The following is a 21444-nucleotide window of genomic DNA, read 5'->3' as shown; positions in this document are numbered from 1 at the left end:
TATTTATGTACCACATCTGCTATGTAAGTATATGTAAATTTTCTATTTGTGAACATTCGCCTCTGTTATTTTTCTCAGGTTTGTAAACAAAATCTAGAATATTAGAGATTTGTAAATAATACTTGTCAGCAAAAGCCTACTCTTATTTTATTAAACTTCATTGACTAAATATAGCTAGTCATGCTTTCAGGTCTCATTTAAAGTTCTATGCTATTTCTGTGACTTTTGTTTTCTCTTTTTAAAGAGATATGGCCTCATCCTAATGTTATCATTCATGTGGCTAAAAACATCTTTAAGCGAACTATAGATTCAATTATAGAGTAAAGTAAGACTTCTTGGATATTCTGAATTAGCCAGTTTCTTAAAGATGTTAGTGGTGGTGGTTGTGTCAATGTATGTGTTTGTGTGTAGAGATGGGATGCAGGAAAGAAATAAATGTTAAGAGCCTCATAGAGCAACAATTGTCACACTGATCAGACCGAGTACTCCCTTAATCAAACTCAGAAGACTCCACACCACCACATACATGGGCTACCACCACACAAAGGCTTCTGGGATGAACCAGCCAACCAATTAATCTGAAAGAGCAGGGATTATCATTTCCACTTTACAAAAGAGAAAACAGATGAGTAAACTGTTTAAATATGACTCTCTCCAAAGTCAGCTTGTCCATATAGTTATAGGAAAATATTGAAAGCTCACAAGGTAGCATTAATTATCAAAGGTTAGAAAGACAACTTCATCTAAATTCTCAGTCGATAACATGGAAACAAACTATGTTAAATAATTTTCCAGTAAGTGATATAGTGAGAAAGATGAACCACAGTTGTTTTTGTGAAGTCTTGATGGTTAGAAAGGGAGAGAAATACTGCTTGATTAATTTTGTCTAACATTTTCGATATCTTTATGAGTACAATTTGCCTTTTATTTGCATAACATTATTTTATTATATAGGCTTCTCAGTGGCTCAGCAGTAAAGAATCCACCTGCAATGTGTGAGATAACGTGTTTGATCCCTGAGTCAGGAAGATCCCCTGGAGGAGGGCATGGCAACCCACCCCAGGACTCTTTCCTGGAGAATTCCATGGAGAGGTGCTATCAGGCTACAGTCCATAGGGTCACAAAGAGACGGACTTGATTGAAGCAACTGAGCAAGCACACACATACATCTTGTTATGCAATTATAAAACAGAGTTCTATTCTGAGGAGGAATGTTTTATGACAATGAAAAGCCAGACAATGAAATTTAGCATTATTGGTAGAATTGCTTTCCAGTGAATATTTTGTCTTTTATGAAAACAATCTTCCAAACCCCCTGTCTCCTTCCACTGCCACCACTGCCCAAAGGTTAGAACTTGGACTCTCGAAAGAAGAGGAAAGTGCAATCCTATCCCCTTGAAGCAAAACGTTTATAGACCAGCCCCTGCGGCACAGAAGCTGGCTAAAAGATGGAGAAGGATAACCTAAGAGCAAAACTCTATGATGAGACTTGGACTGGACTAAGTATACTGATTTAAAGTTTGCTGTTTCAGTTATCTTTAGTTTTTCCAGCTCTTTAGGTAAGTACTCTTAAATGGTAAATCTCGTTATTAACAATCATGTGGGAGAAAATATAGAAGGGTCTCACACCTTACAAGGGGCAAAGTAGAACCAAAGAAGCAGAAGCTGCCTAACATTTATAGTTAGCAAAAAGTGATCCACAAAACAAATAGGGCAATGGTCTAGAGCCTGCTGGACAGTGAACACAGGTAACAAGCAACACCCAGAATGCATTTGCAAAATATATAAATGTTCCTCATGGATTCCTTGAGGAATCATCAGAAGAGACCATAAAATAGTGATTTCTTATAGCCAAGGACAGGTTTTGAAGCTTAATGATTTGTGCCTAATTTTAGAATTATTACTTGTGATGATTGTTACATCCAGTTTTGTATCCCAACACAACCATGTAGCGCAAGATGTAATTTCAAAGTTTCCTTGTCCTGAAATACAAATAGTACCATGATTGCTACCAGCTGGAATTTCAAGCAATCATTAGTGAAATTTATTCCAAAATTTGAATTAACACATGCCATAGCTCCTGTCATTGATGTCATAGAGCCAATGTAGTGATCATTTTATAGTTATAAGAGTGAAAAGGCCAGCATGTTTAGTCTAACAAATTTGAAACCTAAGTTTGAGATCAAGATTGCATGTAAAAGTAGTCACCATATATTAATACATCTGTGTTATCTCTTCCAACATGCTTTATGGCCTATTAGTATTCATAATATGATCAAATTATTTTAATTAGCATACTCAATAATTTGAATTACATTAGGTTTTGACTGTAGCAGCTGAGCCTTACTATCTCCATTAAGTTTTCATTTATTTTTAATTAAAAATTTAGAATGAGAAAATAACCAAATAAAACCAAAATGTTACCATCCTGTGTTGATATCAGGTCTGCTAAATGAGGACTCATGTCTAGTCTTACTTAATGGGAACAAAGATTAAGTGGGAATCAGAGACTATCAGATTTCTATTTACTCTCACCACAAACTGACTGCTAGAACATCTTTAAGGCTAAATAGTAATCACAAGGAGAGGATTCTGGTATCTAGATTTAGATGAATCTCAGTTTGCCTCAATACTTTAGCTCAGAAGGTAAATAAATGAGTCCATAGGAATTCAAAATAACTTGAAAATGGGGTTAATTTTCTTGTATGTTTATAAATTCTGTGCACAGCAATGACAGCCTGTTACAAGCCTCACCAAAATTAGTGGGAGGACATGAACGGTAAAAAAATGCAATTGCATTCTCTTCCCAAGGACACAAGATGAGAACTGCCAAACATAAACAATGAAAGCACAAAATAACTTAGGCAATAAAATGAAAATAAATTAATAAACAAGTAAATGGAAAAAGAACAAAATTAGTTTCTTTATACATTATCCATGAATCATGAAAACTATTCTCTAAGGTTCATATTATCATCTCTGTTACATAAAAGGAAATGAGACTCTGAGCTTAAGAAATGTGGCTAACAAGATTTACACATTAAAACACAAAATGGTGAGTTTGAACCTCAAACTTTCTATTCATTTCCACTGCCGCATAGTTCCTCAAATTTGAGGGTGTGTCTCTCTTTCAAATAATCTCCCACCCCAATCTTAGAACCATCACTTTGTTGTACCCTTTAGTTTTCTTGAGTTTCATTCTGTTTGCTATTTTGAGATTCAAAGAACACAGAACTTAGTATTATATCCTTGTTGTGTTCAGATTAGATCACACACAAAAAAAGGAACTCTAGATAATAGGATTTTTTTTTCATAAATTGAAATAATTAGTATTAAGAATGAGATGTAGTTAGAGGACTCACTCAGCTTATTAATTCAGTTAACATAACCCAAAGAGAAGAAAACAAGCTGGTTTTATTTTGTGACACTCCTGGTGTCCTGCTGCATAAGAAAAAGATTGCTGTGGAGTCAAAGAAGAAATTCTGTATCTCAAAGGAGAGCAGATTTTCCTTTAAGAGAGGCAGTTATATTACACTTTCTGCCTTATCTCTCCTCTTCGTTGTTCACCAGGACTGAAATAATAGATTCATCTGCCCTAAAGGTAGACATTATTAGTTGCTCACTTGTATCAACTGAGCCTTTGCCTCATTAACAGAGCTCCCACATGCTGTGGTTAGTTATGGTTATGCATTAAGCAGAAAACTTCATTAAATCAGCACTTCAATGTTCTCTTTTCACCTTTACATTTTGAATTTATGAAAAAACTTATTTAACTCCATCACCTTTGAATAGTTTACTCAATTGATTAGTTCATTAAATGCCATCCAATTCATGTGTATATCTTTTCTTTGTAAATATATCCAAGTCTGTAGCAAGAATCCTAGGCCTAACATTATATAACTGTGCATTTGTCAGGGGGCTGGAATGTGTGGTTATCCATCATTACTGGTACTTGAGAAGAGGTGGTCTTCTGAGTAGTTTTAAATTTCTCAAGGTATACTCATATTACAGCATTAATGTATGTCTTTAGAAAAGTTTATCTAAACTTTGTATTCTCTTTTGTTTTCTAAGAACCATTATATTATCTGGAAAAGATACAGTGACTTTGGAAATAGTTTAGAAATAACTCAAGTATATAATTTTCTGTGTTCTGAGCTAAAGGTATTAATATTTGACTTTGAATCTGGCCCCTCGTCTTCCAAGTGATGCCTGTTTGGCTGTTTCTGGAGTATCTCTTTAAGCTTACTGCAGTACTCATTTCAGGAGAAGTTAGAACCAAATGACTCTTCGGTCTTGTGTGGATTCTGATTTCATTTAATAAAAAAGTCATTAATTTTAGAAACAATTTCAAGAATTAGTTCACTGAATAATATAAGCAATCAAGGTACTCTTTTACTAATTCCTCTTGCTTAAGTGATAGTGTTTTAGCAAATTTTCCTTGTTTTGCTTTTGAGCTATCTTAGAGTAGAAACTAGATAAACAAAGAAAATTACGTACATGTGAGGGCTAATCTAGATAGTCAGTAATAGAATCTCTATATTAAATAATTCAATGTAAGGACCAAAGGTAATAACAATGAATATAATGGTTTGCTATTTATAATAAACAAACTTGGAAAGCAATTCCATACATGTTTGTCATAGAAAATGCTCAATTTTTTAAAAGCCTAATGATCATTATTTGGAGAAGACAATGGCACCCCACTCCAGTACTCTTGCCTGGAGAATCCCATGGCCAAAGGAGCCTGGTGGGCTGAGTCCATGGGGTCGCACAGAGTCGGACACGACTGAAGTGACTTAGCAGCAGTAGCAATGATCATAAGTAGGATGATAATAAAAACAAACAGGATGGGGAGTCAGAAGAATGCAGTTGTCACTGCCTTCCTTGTTGACTGCAGCATTTTGTCCATTAGGCACCCACTCTAGACTTCATTTTCTTTATCTTCATAAAAATATTATAATCTTGTATGTTTCAGAGAATTTCATAATAGGGTTAAATTAAATAACTCATGTGATATTACTGCAAAGCATAAAGCACTGTGTGAATATTAGCAGCTTTTATTGCAAACATAATTATATATTTTTGCTGTCATCTCCATGAAATATCTAAATTTCAAGCTTATTTTTGTTAATTTGCTCCTTAACCTCTGTTTTATATATATATATATATATATATATATATATATATATATATATATTTTTTTTTTTTTTTTTTTTTTTTTTTTCCCCCAAAGCATCTCATCATCTCGAGTTTGCTTTCTTCAGTGACTGTCACAGCCATGGTCCCATGGTTGGGTTACGCAAAAATATGTGTATACTTCCCTTTATTGACTGATCTTTACTTTTGACTGGAATATCATGCTTTAAAAGTATTTTAAATTTCTCTGTTCATAACTGAAATACCTTTTATAATACTTTGCTCTTCCTTCCAAAGCTAAACTTTTCTTCACCCATTTCTCTAAAATGCCACCCAAAGGATGTAATAGATTTGTAAAACAGTTCATATCTCCACTAGAATGGATAGAAGCCAGGATCCCTGTAATATGTGAGTGTGTAGCATGTGTATGGGTGTGTATGGATACATGTATGTTTGTATATACAATGATAAGAATCTATTAATGAATTGAAGAGAAAATAAACTGGTTTCATTTAAAAGCTGAGGATAGAGAGCATCAGGTTGGTGTGAACAGTGACAAGGGGCTTTGTGTTATACTCATCAGGCAGGAGGCCCACAGACTAGTGGGAGCTCTGAGGCTGCCACACATCCTTTGAGCTGCTTCCCTTTGTGAAAGATTAACTGAATTTGGAAAATTACTAATTTACTATATGGGATGCAATGGTCAAGTAGAAGACAGATCCATTTGTGTCCTCTTGTTTGTTTTTATTTGTGAACTTCTGGGAAATTTGCATGGTTTGAAGAACAGTTAAGTCAACTCACTCTCTGCATTGCCATGGGAATATTTCCTAATGAGGCCTGCCAACATAGCAAAATGGTGTTTCCTAGACTGTTGTGCACATCTTGTCCTGAAGTGAAGTTGCTCAGTCGTGTCAGACTCTGTACGACCCCATGGACCGTATGTAATCCACCAGTCTTCTCTGTCTTGGAGTTTTCCAGGCAAGAATACTGGAGTGGGTTTGCCATTCCCTTCTCCAGGGAATCTTCCCAACCCAAGGATTGAACCTGGGTCTCCTGCATTGCAGGCAGATTCTTTACCAACTGAGCCACATCTTATCTTCAGTTCAGCTCAGTCGCTAAGTCGTGTCTGACTCTTTGCGACCCCATGAATCGCAGCACGCCAGGCCTCCCTGTCCATCACCAACTCCCAGAGTTTACTCAAATTCATGCCCATCGAGTCGGTGATGCCATCCAGCCATCTCATCCTCTGTCGCCCCCTTCTCCTCCTGCTCTGAATTCCTCCCAGCATCAGGGTCTTTTCCAATGAGTCAACTCCTAGCATGAGGTGGCCAAAGTACTGGAGTTTCAGCTTCAGCATCAGTTCTTCCAATGAACACTCAGGAATGATCTCTTTTAGGATGGACTGGTTGGATCTCCTTGCAGTCCAAGGGACTCTCAAGAGTCTTCTCCAACACCACAGTTCAAAAGCATCAATTTTTTTTTGCTGCAAGCTTTCTTCACAGTCCAACTCTCACATCCATACATGACCACTAGAAAAACCATAGCCTTGACCAGACGGACCTTTGTTGGCAAAGTAATGTCTCTGCTTTTTAATATGCTATCGAGGTTGTTCAAAACTTTCCTTCCAAGGAGTAAGCGTCTTTTAATTTCATGACTGCAGTCACCATTCGCAGCAATTTTGAAGTCCAAAAAAATGAAGTTTGCCATTGTTTCCACTGTCTCCCCATCTATTTCCCATGAAGTGATGGGACCAGATGCCATGATCTTAGTTTTCTGAATGTTGAGCTTTAAGCCAACTTTTTCACTCTCCTCTTTCACTTTCATCAAGAGGCTCTTTAGCTCCTCTTCACTTTCTGCCATAAGGGTGGTGTCATCTGCATATCTGAGGTTATTGATATTTCTCCCGACAATCTTGATTCCAGCTTGTGCTTCTTCCAGCCCAGCGTTTCTCATGTATGTAAGTTAAATAAGCAGGGTGACAATATACAGCCTTGACGTACTCCTTTTCCTATTTGGAACCAGTCTGTTGTCCCCTGTCCAGTTCTAACTGTTGCTTCCTGACCTGCATACAGGTTTCTCAAGAGGCAGGTCAGGTAGTCTAGTATTCCCATCTCCTTCAGAATTTTCCACAGTTTATTGTGATCCACACAGTCAAAGGCTTTGGTGTAGTCAATAAAGCAGAAATAGATATTTTTCTGGAACTCTCTGGCTTTTTCGATGATCCAGCAGATATTGGCAATTTGATCTCTGGTTCCTCTGCCTTTTCCAAAACCAGCTTGAACATCTGGAAGTTCTTGGTTCACGTATTGCTGAAGCCTGGCTTGGAGAATTTTGAGCATTACTTTACTAGCATGTGAGATGAGTGCAATTGTGCGGTAGTTGAGCGTTTTTTGGGATTGCCTTTCTTAGGGATTGGAATGAAAACTAACCTTTTCCAGTCTTGTGACTACTGCTGAGTTTTCCAAATTTGCTGGCATATTGAGTGCAGCACCTTCACAGCAAAATCTTTTAAGATTTGAAATAGCTCAACTGGAATTCCATCACCTCCACTAGCTTTGTTCATAGTGATGCTTTCTAAGGCCCACTTGACTTCACATTCCAGGATGTCTGTCTCTAGGTGAGTGATCACACCATTGTGCTTATCTGGGCCATGAAGATCTTTTTTGCACAATTCTTCTGTGTATTCTCGCCACCTCTTCTTAATATCTTCTGCTTCTGTTAGAAAGTGGTCCACTGGAGAAGGGAATGGTAAATCACTTCAGTATTATTGCCTTGAGAACCCCATGAACAGTATGAGATGGCAAAATGATAGGATACTGAAAGAGGTACTCCTCAGGTCAGTAGGTTCCCAATATGCTACTGGAGATCAGTGGAGAAATAACTCCAGAAAGAATGAAGGGATGGAGCCAAAGCAAAAACAATACCCAGTTGTGGATGGGACTGGTGATAGAAGCAAGGTCTGATGCTGTAAAGAGCAGTATTGCATAGGAACCTGGAATGTTAGGTCCATGAATCAAGGCAAATTGGAAGTGGTCAAACAGGAGATGGCAAGAGTGAATCTCAACATTCTAGGAATCAGCAAACTAAAATGGACTGGAATGGGTGAATTTAACTCAGATGACCATTATATCTACTACTGTGGGCAGTAGAAGAAATGGAGTAGCCATCATAGTCAACAAAAGAGTCTGAAATGCAGTAGTTGGATGCAGTCTCAAAAACGACAGAATGATCTCTGTTCATTTCCAAGGCAAACCATTCAATATCATGGTAATCCAAGCCTATACCCCAACCAGTAATGCTGAAGAAGCTGAATCTGAATGGTTCTATGAAGACCTATAAGACCTTTTAGAACTAACACCCAAAAAAGATGTCCTTCTCATTATAGGGGACTGGAATGCGAAACTGGGAAGTCAAGAAACACCTGGAGTAACAGGCAAATTTAGCCTTGGAGTACAGAATGAAGCAGGGCAAAGGCTAATAGAGTTTTGCCAAGAGAAAGCACTGGTCATAGCAAACACCTTCTTCCAACAACACAAGAGAAGACTCTACACATGGACATCACCAGATGGTCAACATTGAAATCAGATTGATTATATTCTTTGCAGCCAAAGATGGAGAAACTCTATACAGTCAGCAAAAACAAGACCGGGAGTTGACTGTGGATTAGATCATGAACCCATTATTGCCAAATTCAGACTTAAACTGAAGAAGGTAGGGATAACCACTAGACCATTCAGGTATGACCTAAATCAAATCCCTTGTGAATATACAGTGGAAGTGAGAAATAGATTTAAGGGACTAGATCTGATAGACAGAGAGCCTGATGAACTATGGACAGAGGTTCGTGACACTGTACAGGAGACAGGGATCAAGACCATCCCCATGCAAAAAAATGCAAAAAGACAAAATGGTTGTCTGAGGAGACCTTACAAATAGTTCTGAAATGAAGAGAAGTGAAAAGTAAAGGAGAAAAGGAAAGATATTCCCTACACCCATTGATCCCACTCCAAATATGCTGCCTTATACACAAAAGTCACATTTTGCCCCAGGACATTTGTACTTGCTGTGTCTACTACTTAGAATACTCTTCTTCAAGATATCCATATGGTTTATTCTCTCATCACTTTCTAGTCAATAATTAAATGTCCCTTTTTTAGTGTAGCCTTCATCAACCACTCTATCAAATAAAAACTCTCTAAAGAAGCTCTTCCTTTCATAGAACTTAATTTTTGTCTAATATTTGCTATATTTTACTTATCTTGCTAATTTCTGATCTTCAGTAACTATAATATAAACTTATTGAAGACAAAGATATCTTTGTTATGTTACCTGTGGTGTCCCATAGTCTAGACTTCTACCTGATGAAAGAAACTATGAATTTTAATACCATGTCTAAAGAAATTGCAAAAATACTCTCCACATAGTAGTTTGTTCATACAATCCTTAGTATGCTTAAAAGAGAAAAAAACTTTAAAATGAATAAAACAAAGGTGTGCAGGTAAGAAATTTGAGCAATACAGGTCATGACATAGCTTTTTTGCTCATAAAGCTGTGAGAGTGTAAAAGACTACAGAAAGGAAAAATGGATATCATATCACTTAAAATCCAAATGTATTATCATCCTTATTTCCTCTATAAATATCTTGGACCCATAAACTCTAGTTTCTTTGAGCTACTTGAGATAGTGTTTAGTTCTTTACCTCAGGTTGCTACATACCATATAACTTTATGTAGCATTCCAAATACCAGAAAAATAGGGTATATCTAGAATTTATGTTACTACACCTATTTCACCTAAAACGTTTAGTCCTAGTAAACACTGAAAGAAAAAAAAATCCAAAATCAATCATTTATTGCTCATGGATGTTACATTTCTTTAGCATTTTTACCTCATAATTTTGCATCCCTTCTCACAGATTTCCTATTTTGAAGATGGAAATAAATGGCAACACTTCAAATTTGTTACCAATGTCAATTTCTTCAGCAAGTTTTCTTAAAATAGATTGACTATTTGCTTTGAAAAAAATGTTTGACAAGCCTTTTGAAGATTATATAAATTCAGAAAACTTCAAATATACAGAGATCTCAAAGTCAAAATATTTCTTTCTGATGATTTGAATTTACATCATGGAATTCTCAGAATGATATTACATTAGAAAAGGTACATCCTTGGATATTAAACCTTTAGCTTAAATTTAATTTTTCTATACCTGTGGAAATCTAATTTATTTTCTATATGATCTTCATTTCTTCTTACAGAGCTATTGGCTATCTGATGACAGATACATGATCTTTGGTAAAATTCAATGTCTGAATATCTATGAATATAATTTTTAAAATTTTACTCCAAATTCAATCTATAGCTAAGTAGTAAACATTTAGACTGCTTACTACCTACTCTTCTCTTTCTTTTTTTTTTTTTTTTTACAAAATATTTATCTTTTCTATAATATTTTGCAATTCAAAGGCTTATTGTATTCCTAGGCTTTATTTATATGGGACCATTTAGTCAAGTATTCTCAACTAAGGCATTTATCTTTCTCCTACATCCATTTTTACAGCAGCAAAAAATGTCATTCATAGGTACAGAACATATGGCAGTCAGATAATCTATGTAGTGAATAGTGATGATTTGAAGGTGTACATTGGCTAAGCTCTGAAAAGGTTTGGATTTCATGAGTTCCTAGATGGGAATCTCTTTGTGCAGAATCTTATAAACAGAAAGCATTGTGCACATGTCAGTTCTGATTTTGCAATGATAGCTAAATTCTGGCCATGTGGGATGGGGACCAAGGTGTTTCACTTCATTCAGTGGACATCTAGATACAAATCTGTAAAATAATTTCATGTGCTTTCCCAGGGAAAGTTATGAGAAAATTCCCCAAACGCTAAAAATAATCAAACTTAGCTCAAATGATCAACATTTATTTTGTCTGAGATCTCCTATGATATTAACAACAAAAAGGCAAAAGAAAATCAGCTTTCAAACTCTGTTGAGTAAAAGGATTTGGTAAAATTGTCATGGGCCTTAATGTTTTAGCTAAAGCAGACATTGGTATTTGATGAAAATTAATTACTAACCACTAGTCATACTGTTCTACTTTCATAAGGGACAGTCTGAACACATAACCTGGTGTCCTTGGTTAAGCCTAGAATAATTCACTCTAAAGCAGTTCAGGCAGCACAAAATTTGCGAATGTCAGGAATGGCTTTTCAGCATTACAGACTCTGCTGTATTATTTGTGAGCTCCTGACATCAACTAACAGGTAACACATGAGATTGTACATCTGAATTGCAGCAATAGCCCCGGGTCTTCCACTAAATAGCTGTAATCTAATCTTTGGAATTCAATGTCTCATCCAGAAATTGAGAAATATAAAGAAGAATGCAATTCATCTAGTCAACAAATATTTATTTAGTGGCTATTATGTGTCAGGCCTTGTGCTAGCTGCCAAGGAAAGAAGTTATTAGCATTTAGAATCTTGGGTAAATACAGATATGCAAACAAAATACTTTAATTCAATAAAATGACAGCTATAAATCAGCAAGTTAGAAAGTGAAAGTCGCTTAGTAGTGTCCGACTCTTTGCAACCCCATGGAATGTAGTCCATGAAATTCTCCAGGCCAGAATACTGGAGAGGGTAGCTTTTCCCTTTTCCAGGGAATCTTCCCAACCCAGGGATAGAACTCAGGTATCCCACATTGTAAGCGGATTCTTTACCAGGTAACCTATCCCTTCTCCAGCAAATCTTCCCGACCCAGGAATCAAACCAGGGTCTTCTGCATTGCAAGCAGCTTATTTATCAACTGAGCTATCAGGGAAGTCATAAGTCAGCAACTTAAAAGGTCTGAAAAAGCAATGTAGAGTTGCTGTGGAAGGTATTTCAACATGGATTGAGAATGATTTGACAAACAAACAAATAAAGGAAAGAAGTAAGAGAAGAAGGGAGGGAATGGAGAAAAAGGGAAGAAAGAAGGCCAAGAGACGTTGTAACTGCTGGAGAGAATGTGATGTACAAAATCCAATGAAAGCATGGACAGGCAGATTATACCTGGGAAAATCCCCATGGGAGAGGATGAGTGATGAGGAATACCAGAAAGTAGTGAATTTATTTAAACAAAAGAAGTCTTCAAAGAATTTTGAGGAAGGAGATAATAAGATCAAATTTGCAAACTCTAAGAATTTCCATGATCGATATGGGAAATATATTAGCTACTGAAAGTGAAAGTAATGAAAGTGTTAGTCTCAGTCATGTCAGAGTCTTTGTGACCCATGAAATGTAGACTGCTAGGATCCTCTGTCAGTGGAATTATCCAGGCTAGAATACTGGAGTGGGTAGCCATTCCTGTTCCCTAAGGTATCTTCCTGACCCAGGGATGCAAATCAGTTCCCCTGCATTGAAAGTAGATTCTTTACCATCTGAGCCACAAGGGAAGTTCATATTAGCCTGTAAGGAGATTCAAAGGTTAGAGAAACTAGAGAGAAGACCATTATAAGGATCCAAATGATAGGAAACAAGGGGAAAACCAGTTAAGGCTAATCTTTTTTAGTACTTGCTATTTTGCATGTTTTAAAGCAGCTCAATTATTCAATAAAACAAGCCTGAAAGATAATCACTGATTTATCTATCACCTCTATTTTGCAGATGAGGAAACTGAGGCAAATAGGTGAAGTAACATGGTAGAGTTAAGCTATGAACTGAGGCATTTTGACTGCTAAGTCTGTACTGTTAACTTCTACACTTTATCCTAAAGACCACACTATAATGATGCAAAATAATAATAAAAAGGATAAGTTCCTATTCCAATTACCAGCTTAAATTTCTACTTGCGCTTAGGAGTAAAACCTTTTACCATGATTTTGCCAATTCCCTTGCAGGTGCTGAGCGACTGGTTCCTATAAGCCAAGCAGCTGAGGAGAGTCATATGCTCAAATATAAGCCCGCGGACCACTTCTGAGTCTCCAGAGTCCACTTGCAGAATCACCTGTTCTTTGATGGGGTTAATGATGATGGAACACAGAAGAATGCTGGACTGGATAAATTTTTCAGTGGCCTCATTATTAGGCCAAGTGAGAAGACCCCTGAAGGCCTTTTAGCCATAAAGTATTTTCCAACAGGGCATCAAAGTCCGTGGATGACTGATTTTGAAGCAGAACAGCACTATTAGGGGCCATAGACTAAGAAGCAGGCTTTGAATTTACAGAAGAAACACTTTGTAGGCAACTTCAGTGACAAAGGCACGCATGCCCTGTGTTTCTGAGGAATATGTCTTGGAACAACATCGTAGCTGGAATCCTATTATTGTTTTTCTTGATCTTTTTTTAATTTTAAATTTATTTAAATTGAACAGTGATTGTTTTACAACCTGGTACTGTTTATACCACCTCCTAATCTTCCTGAACTCTTAATACCAATATTATATGCATCCAGTTTCCCAAACACTTTTGTTACATAAAGTAAAATTTCACTCAGAAGTCCTAGTTGATAACATTGTCTTTGGAAAATAAATAACCAGATAAAACAATAATCCTGGTACATTATGCTTGCCAGCCAAACTAACTAAATTTCATTCTCCACACCTGTGGGTCTATCAGAACCTTTCCTACCTCTTGGATACATTTTATTCAATTTATGGTCTTTTTGTGCTCCATTTATATCCTGCTGAATCCCCACATCTGACAAGTGTAAGTGATGGCTCCCATGGGACAGAATAAAATAGAATCCATTAAAAAAAAATCTATTCAGGGTTTTTTTTTTTTTTTTTTAATAGTGATTGTGGAAATGTGGTTATTTTGGAAGAATAGTTTCCAGAGTCTTTTGTTATTTCTCTATAAGCAAGCACTCATAAAATAATGTACATAAAATACTAAAGTAATATAGTATTACTTTTTCTAGTCTTTTCACTTTGGGAAATTGTGTATGGAGAACAGTAAGGAAAACAAGCTTTTTGATCAAACTTCTCACATTTAAAAAGCTCTGATTTCTTCCATTTTAGTAATTTCTATAGCCCTTCCACCAAAAACTCCAACAGAGCTTCCTCTTCTTAGAACAAGGTTACTAACATGATAAGCCATTTTCACTTTATTACTTTCACCATCCCATCCAATTTAAAGTCTTTAATTTAACCACTCCGTCTTTTTAAAGAGTTCATGCTTTCTCCTGGCCTAGTACAAAATATGTATGCCTCTCCTTTGAAAAAGGACCCAGGAAGTGGACTTGTAAAGGTCTAATAGTCTCATCAGATATTATACTCAAATGTTAAATGCCTTACTGACATTCAAAAATTCAACTTGGGTCCCACAGAGTGGAAAAAAAAAAAAAAAAAAGGCATGCCACTCAGAATTCAGAAACTATAACATATCATCTACTGAGTGAGGATATGAAATCTGTCTGGTTCCGAGGAGTATTTTCAAATCTTGATAAAGAATAAAGAGTTCAGTTTACATGGTAGAAGAATGATATTGCATTTTATTGTTTTGAAAAAATTCTGAAGAAAGAAGTTTATCAGCCCCTGCATATAATCTCAATTAAATTTACAAGCATTTAATTATCAAAATCCCTTTCCTTTTGGCACATATTTGTCATGGATTATAGGATTAAGAAACCCAAAAATAACAGTATCTCTATTCAGTTGTGAGATAGAGAACTGCTATTCTAATTTTAAAATTACTCTGCCACATTATGTATTATACCTTTTCAGAAAAAAAGCCACTTAATTAAGTAACTCCTAGTTTACATAAAAATTTCTCCCAAAGGAATGAGAACTCAGAGCTGTGTCTCACTCATTTTTGTATTGTTGATGCCTATCATATATTATAGTTTGTTTTATGTACTCAAAAAAGTATTTGTTACAAGAAATAATGGAAATAATCTTGAACACAAAGTCTCCAATACAAAGGAATCTTTCTTCCCTTGAAACATATCTTACACTAAAAATAAGCTTCTCTTCCTTGTTATTCATCTGGTACCTGCTTGCCCCTAAATCCACATCCTTTGAGCATACTGATATTTTGATGCAGTTTGTGCCATGACAGACACCCACCCACTAATTGATGCAGTTAGTGTTCACTAAGCCTCTATTGTATGTCATGTGGGTGGTAATCAATCACTGCTTCTCCGTAAACAGTACGGAAAAGTTGTTACGGGAGGTCAAGGTACAGATAGTCATCCTCAATTTTAGGCTTTGGTGTTCTTTGGAGCAAGAAATAGCAGCCCACTCCAGTATTCTTTTTTTTTTTTTTTCCCCAATTATTTTTATTAGCTGGAGGCTAATTACTTTACAATATTGTAGTGGTTTTTGTCATACATTGACATGAATCAGCCATGGATTTACATGTGTTCCCCATCCCGATTCCCCCTCCCACCTCCCTCTCCACCCGATCCCTCTGGGTCTTCTCAGTGCACCAGCCCTGAGCACTTGTCTCATGCATTCCACCTGGGCTGGTGATCTGTTTTACTATAGATAATATTCATGTTTCAATGCTGTTCTCTCGAAATATCCCACCCTCGCCTTCTCCCGCAGTCCAAAGGTCTGTTCTGAATATCTGTGTCTCTTTTTCTGTTTTGCATATAGCGTTATCAAAGATAACCCTATATCAAGTATTCTTGCCTGGAAAACTCCATGGACCGAGGAGCCTGGTGGGCTACAGTTCGTGGGGTCGCAAAGAGTTAGACACGACTGAGCGACTAACACTGTTAGTTCTGTTTTATTTAAAGCAGTATACAATCTGTTCAAATTTCATGGCTGCAGTCACCACCCAAAGTGATTTTAGAGCCCAGGAAGAGGAAATATGACACTACTTGAAGTTTTTCCCTTTCTATTTACCATGAAGTGATGGGACTGGGTGCCTCGATCTTCGTTTCTTGAGTATGGAGTTTTAAGCTGGCTCTTTTCATTCTCCTTCACTTTCATCAAGAGGCTCTTCAGTTCCTCTTTGTTTTCTGCCGTTAGAGTGGTACCATCCCCATATCTGAGGCTGTTGATATTTCTCCTGGCAAACTTGATTACAGCTTGTGACTCATCCAGCCCAGCATTTCACGTGATGTGCTCTGCATATGAGTTAAATAACTGGGTGACGGTATTGTACTTTCTCAATTCTGAACCAGTCAGTTGTTCCTTGCAGGGTTCTAACTGTTGCTTCTTGACCCGCATACAGGTTTCTCAGGAGACAGGTAAGATGGTCTGGTATTCCAGTATCTTTAAGAGTTTTCCACAGTTCATTATGACCAACACAGTCAAAGGCTTTAGTGTAATCAATGAAACAGAGGTAGAAGCTTTCCTGGAAGCCCCTTGCTTTTTCTATGATCCAGGAAATGTTGGCAATTTGAACCTGGCTCCTCTGCCTTTTTTAGATCCAGCTTGAACATCTGGAAGTTCTCAGTTCATGTAATGCTGAAGTCTACCTTGGAGAATTTTGAGTATAACCTTACTAGCAAGGAAGCTGAGTGCAATGTTTTACTGTCGCATATGTTAAAGCAGAGATATAATTGGGAGAAACCATGTTAGAGACCTTGAATGACCCCAGTAAATACATTTGAAGGATTGATCTGCTGTGCTTAAAATATAAAAAGAAAATAATAGATATTTTCCATTTAAATAAATTCTCCCCACTTCCACACCCACAATGGACATTTCCACATTAATAATCTCAGCTCACTTTTCCCCCATTTTATTTTCTCTAATGCTTCTAGCAAAGTACCAGGTAGAGTTAACCACCACTGGGTTTTAGGATGTTTAGATCAGGCCAATATAAAGCCCAAATCTTTCCCGTAAGAAGTCTTTTCTCCCACAGTTCAACTCTTAAATCAGCTGTAACCCTATCTTGAATGGGAAGCAGGTTTTGCTTGAAAGATTTATCTTTGTAGTATAAGATGGCTTTATAGCCATGCATACCATTTATTGAGCTGACAATGAGGTTGTAATTTTTCTGAGGGGGAAAAAAATGCTTTTTAGGGAGTATGATGAATGAAGGCAATGCTTACGTGCAGTTTCACCCTTTTTTAAGGGGATAATTAAGAAGATATTTCTGACAGGGAAATCCAAATAGGATGGCCCTGACCCATGGCTCTTTTTCCCCACTTTTTGAAAATTCTTGCTTCATCTTTTGGGGCTCCTGATCTTCATGGTGGTGCCATATAAAAACCTATTATCAAAAACACTCAAACTAAAGCCATACTTCTCCCACAGGGAATTATATTTCTACAGAAATCAAAGTCTCAAGCTGAAGGAATCAACTGCAGAGGTAGGATTTCAAGCATGTCAAATGTACCAATTAGCTTCTTAAAGGAGTTTTGTTAAAGTGACCTTTTCCTTTACTTATTCCGTAGAATAAAGTAAGTGAAAAGAGAAATAATAAGACTAACATTTTGTATTTCTTGAAAACTAAGACCTTTTAATGTAGCTGAGACTCAGGGCATAGCTGGCCTCAGCTATTAAAAGTAACAGTGCAGAAATGGACAATAGCAATTTAGTGCTTCCAGGTATCTTTTTGCACAGTGTTTTCTCTATTCTACCTAGAAACTTTTTGCTTGCTCTGATAATTCTTTAACTGCATCCTAAACCTGGCATGTACTTGAGGTAACTGAACTCTAATCCAGCCATTGCTTCAAGGATCCTTTGGAGTAATTCTTTTCTTGATCCTTTCCTTTTTTGAAGTTTCCATCAGCTTCTCACTTATTCCAGGGTACCCATATTTCAGGAGAAGAAACAAAAGTTAGTATTCACCATAAGGAGTTTAAGCTTAGGTTCATGATACATTAGGGCTAGAAGGGCTGTTACTTACCTACTAGTCTAAAATCTGGTAGCACAGCAACTTGCTTTTGGAGAAGACAAGTGGTTGGCATAAATTCAAATGATTGCTTACTGGAGAATTGATTCCTGTTGTTTTATGAGATTATTTGCATGAATAAGCCTGAGCTCTACTTTCAATCTCATCACTTACTCTATTCAGATGTTACCCTCTTGTCCAAACCAGTGGAATAATTCACACTTTCTTCAGAAAGGCTTAACACACTGGTAGGTTATGATTTTTTGTGAAAATGCAGTAAACTGTGTTTAATACATTCTGGAGAATTTCAAGCTAGATATAAAAAGCTGGTTATCCCATGGATCATGTGAACAAGAACTAGATCAAGTTTTTTTTTTTTTTTTAAGAGATAAAGTTTAGAAATGACTCAACTGAATACATCTTCATGTCACATAGTGCTCAGCCAAATATTATTAATAGAAAATAGTAGATGAAATTATAAATGATCATGACAGTAAAGAGTATATTAGATGATATGATGCCCAGGAATGCACAAACAATACCTTAACTCAGCTACCCTTTTTATTTTAATTTCAGGCAAGAAGTAAATGTATGAGAAATGTGATAAAAGGGAAAGATCATTATTTTATACAGATTTATCCCCCAACAGATTATTTAATATAATTTTCAAAGTTGTGTTACCTAGGCCTATGAGATCTCCTTTTATTCCTTAAGCACAAACTTGAATTTAGGAGTTTAGCCACCTCTGACTGTCCCAGTGGAAAGAGAAATGAAAGGAGTACCAGAACTGGCTGAGTCAGCTTATCAGTTATGGAGAATTCATATATTTTACTTTTCTTTATGAAAGAACCACCAGAAAATAACCAAGTCCCTTAATATGCAGATAAAAACCTAGACCCTGACTGTATGAAAGGAAGAAGAGAGAGTATACATGTACATTGTGTATTAACACAGTTACCATGCAGTAGTTAATACAGATAAATTAGCATTTTACCTCTATCAACAGAAATAAACCAAGCAGAATAGCCATCTCCATGGGAATTACAGAAGTGGTCTGAGATGATTTAGGAGAAGTAGAAGAACTAATACTTTTAGCTGTCTGTAAACACGTACTTTTTTCCTGAAATATAAACCGTATTCCCAATTTGTAATCTCTTGATGTTAATGGGAAAAAAAAAGTAACATTTATCCAGGTGTTTCCTGGTGACTCAGATGGTAAAGAATCTGCCTGAAGTACAGGAGATCTGGGTTCAATACCTGGGTTGGGAAGAACTTCTGGAGAAGGGAATGGCAACCAACTCTAGTATTCTTGCCTGGAGAATTCTATAGATGGAGGCGCCTGGTGGGCTACAGCCTATGTCTCAAAGAGTCAGATACGACTGAGTAACTAACACAGAAGCACACACAACATTTATCCAGAATAAGTCAACTACCAAGATTCAATATAAAGCAGTTAATTCAATGCAAACTTTATTTGTAATATAAAATTACTTATATATAAAAGTCCTTGTCATGTAGATGTTCTATACTTATTTAGTATACATATTGAATTCACAATTTGTAGGCAAGTTCTACTCTATATAGACTCAAACTAGAAATTAAAAATTTCCAATTCTAAGGTCATTTATCTCCATAGCTGAGTGGTTTCCAGGCAACAATCGGGGTCAGCCAATGTCCGTGGTTTGCGTTTTTAGCACGGGTCAACCGGTGACCTCAAATCCTGTATAATGCCAAATATATTATGAAAGAGTTTAGGCTCCAATCATTTACATTTAAATGAGAAATATGTTTTACTCTGATATGTTGGCAGTGGTTCAGTGCAAATGAACCGTTTTTACACATTGACGTTTTGCAAGGCTTTAGAGCAATTGGCTTGAAATTCAAACACTTATCTCTGAGTTTCATGCCTCTGGTGTATGAAGGAGTGCTTTTGTGGAATTGTGTCCAGTTATTTCTATTGAATTCCCACCTCCATAAAGTTCTAAGAAATGAGAACAGTGCTTAACTGTCAAATTGAGATTTTGCTTTAAATAAAAGTCAATTTATTTTTAGCCTATTATATAGGATCAAATTTGGAATGGAAACATTCATGTTTATACATTGCCCTCATTAAATCATTTTAATCAACAAACAACAATTTTAAAGCAGCACAGTCTATTAAAATACTGCAGTGCTGGAAAGAGAGCACATCAATGTGAACTCCACATGGAAACAAAGCACTATGGTTGTTTATTAAACCCTTTCAATTATAAGTCCTACTTTTATTTTCCTTCGGTTATACTAAATGTCACGGATTAGTCTAGATGGATTTTAAACTCCTCCCTATTTTTTTTTTTTTTTAGTTTCTTTTTTTTTTTTCCATTTATTTTTATTAGTTGGAGGCTAATTACTTTACATCATTACAGTAGTTTTTGTTATACATTGAAATGAATTAGCCATGGATTTACATGTATTCCCCATCCCGGTCCCCCCTCCCACCTCCCTCTCCACCCGATCCCTCTGGGTCTTCCCAGTGCACCAGGCCCGAGCACTTGTCTCATGTACCCAACCTGGGCTGGTGATCTGTTTCACCCTAGATAATATACAGGTTTCAATGCTGTTCTCTTGAAACATCCCACCCTCGCCTTCTCCCAGAGTCCACAAGTCTGTTAAACTCCTCCCTATTTTGAAGGTGTTCCAAATAGGGCCAAATGAGTCTGCATGGAAGAAGATGAATCCTGATTCTACCATCTACTACTTGTATAACCTTAGGAAATTTTAAAATTTTTCGTCTTAAGTTTCTCATTTGAAGAAATTGGGATAGAAACATAGTAGGTACCTCACAAGATTGTTATAAAGACTATATGTGATAATGTATGTAAAACATTTACAATTTTTTATCCTGTGTCATAAATGCTCAAAGAAATTTCAGAGTTAAGGTGTAAAAATAGATAACAAAGAGGTGATTTTTCCAGCACTTTTTATGCTATAAGTGATTCAGCTCTTAGGATATCATTTTATAATTCTAAGGCATAATATCATCAAAAGTCAGTGTGAGTGGTACAGAATGTGCTCTGGGCATTTAAGAAAGATGAACTCAGTAAAGACTAGAATCAGAACCTAGCTTCTCAATTTAGCAATTGTGTGCTTTCAGGAGAAACCAGTCTCAGTATTCTAAGTTTTTCATCTCTAAATTGAGTATAATTACCTTTATCTTCTTTACAGTATTAATGAGATGTGGGTTTTTTCCAACTGGAAAGTTATATTGCAACTTAATACTACTGTCTTTACAGATATCTCAAAAGGTGTGAGATTTAAACAAGTTTGAGAAATGGAAAGAGGGATTAAGGAGTTTTTTCCATTATGCAGTGTATACTCCAGAGTATCACTATTTACATTCACTGTAACATATCAAAATTGTATTTTGAGAAAAAAAGTTGGAAACTAAGATAAAACTTAGCTAACCAGTACCATCAGATTTGATGATAGTTCAATATGTATTTTGTTGTTGTTTAATCTCTAAGTTGTGTCTTCTTTTGCAATTTACCAGGCTTCTCTG

At 36.3% G+C, this 21444-nt stretch overlaps 1 long non-coding RNA gene across 2 annotated transcripts in view; it reads right to left on the bottom strand.

The window, feature by feature from the left end:
* The window catches only part of LOC110136300 (uncharacterized), a 158945-nt gene that overhangs the window by 61997 nt on the left and 75504 nt on the right, over positions 1-21444 (bottom strand). The gene's annotated exons all lie outside the window — the stretch shown is intronic.

This window comes from Odocoileus virginianus, chromosome 10, assembly GCF_023699985.2.
Source record: "Odocoileus virginianus isolate 20LAN1187 ecotype Illinois chromosome 10, Ovbor_1.2, whole genome shotgun sequence".
NCBI lineage: Eukaryota > Metazoa > Chordata > Mammalia > Artiodactyla > Cervidae > Odocoileus > Odocoileus virginianus.
This window is presented reverse-complemented; position numbering and strand designations above follow the sequence as displayed.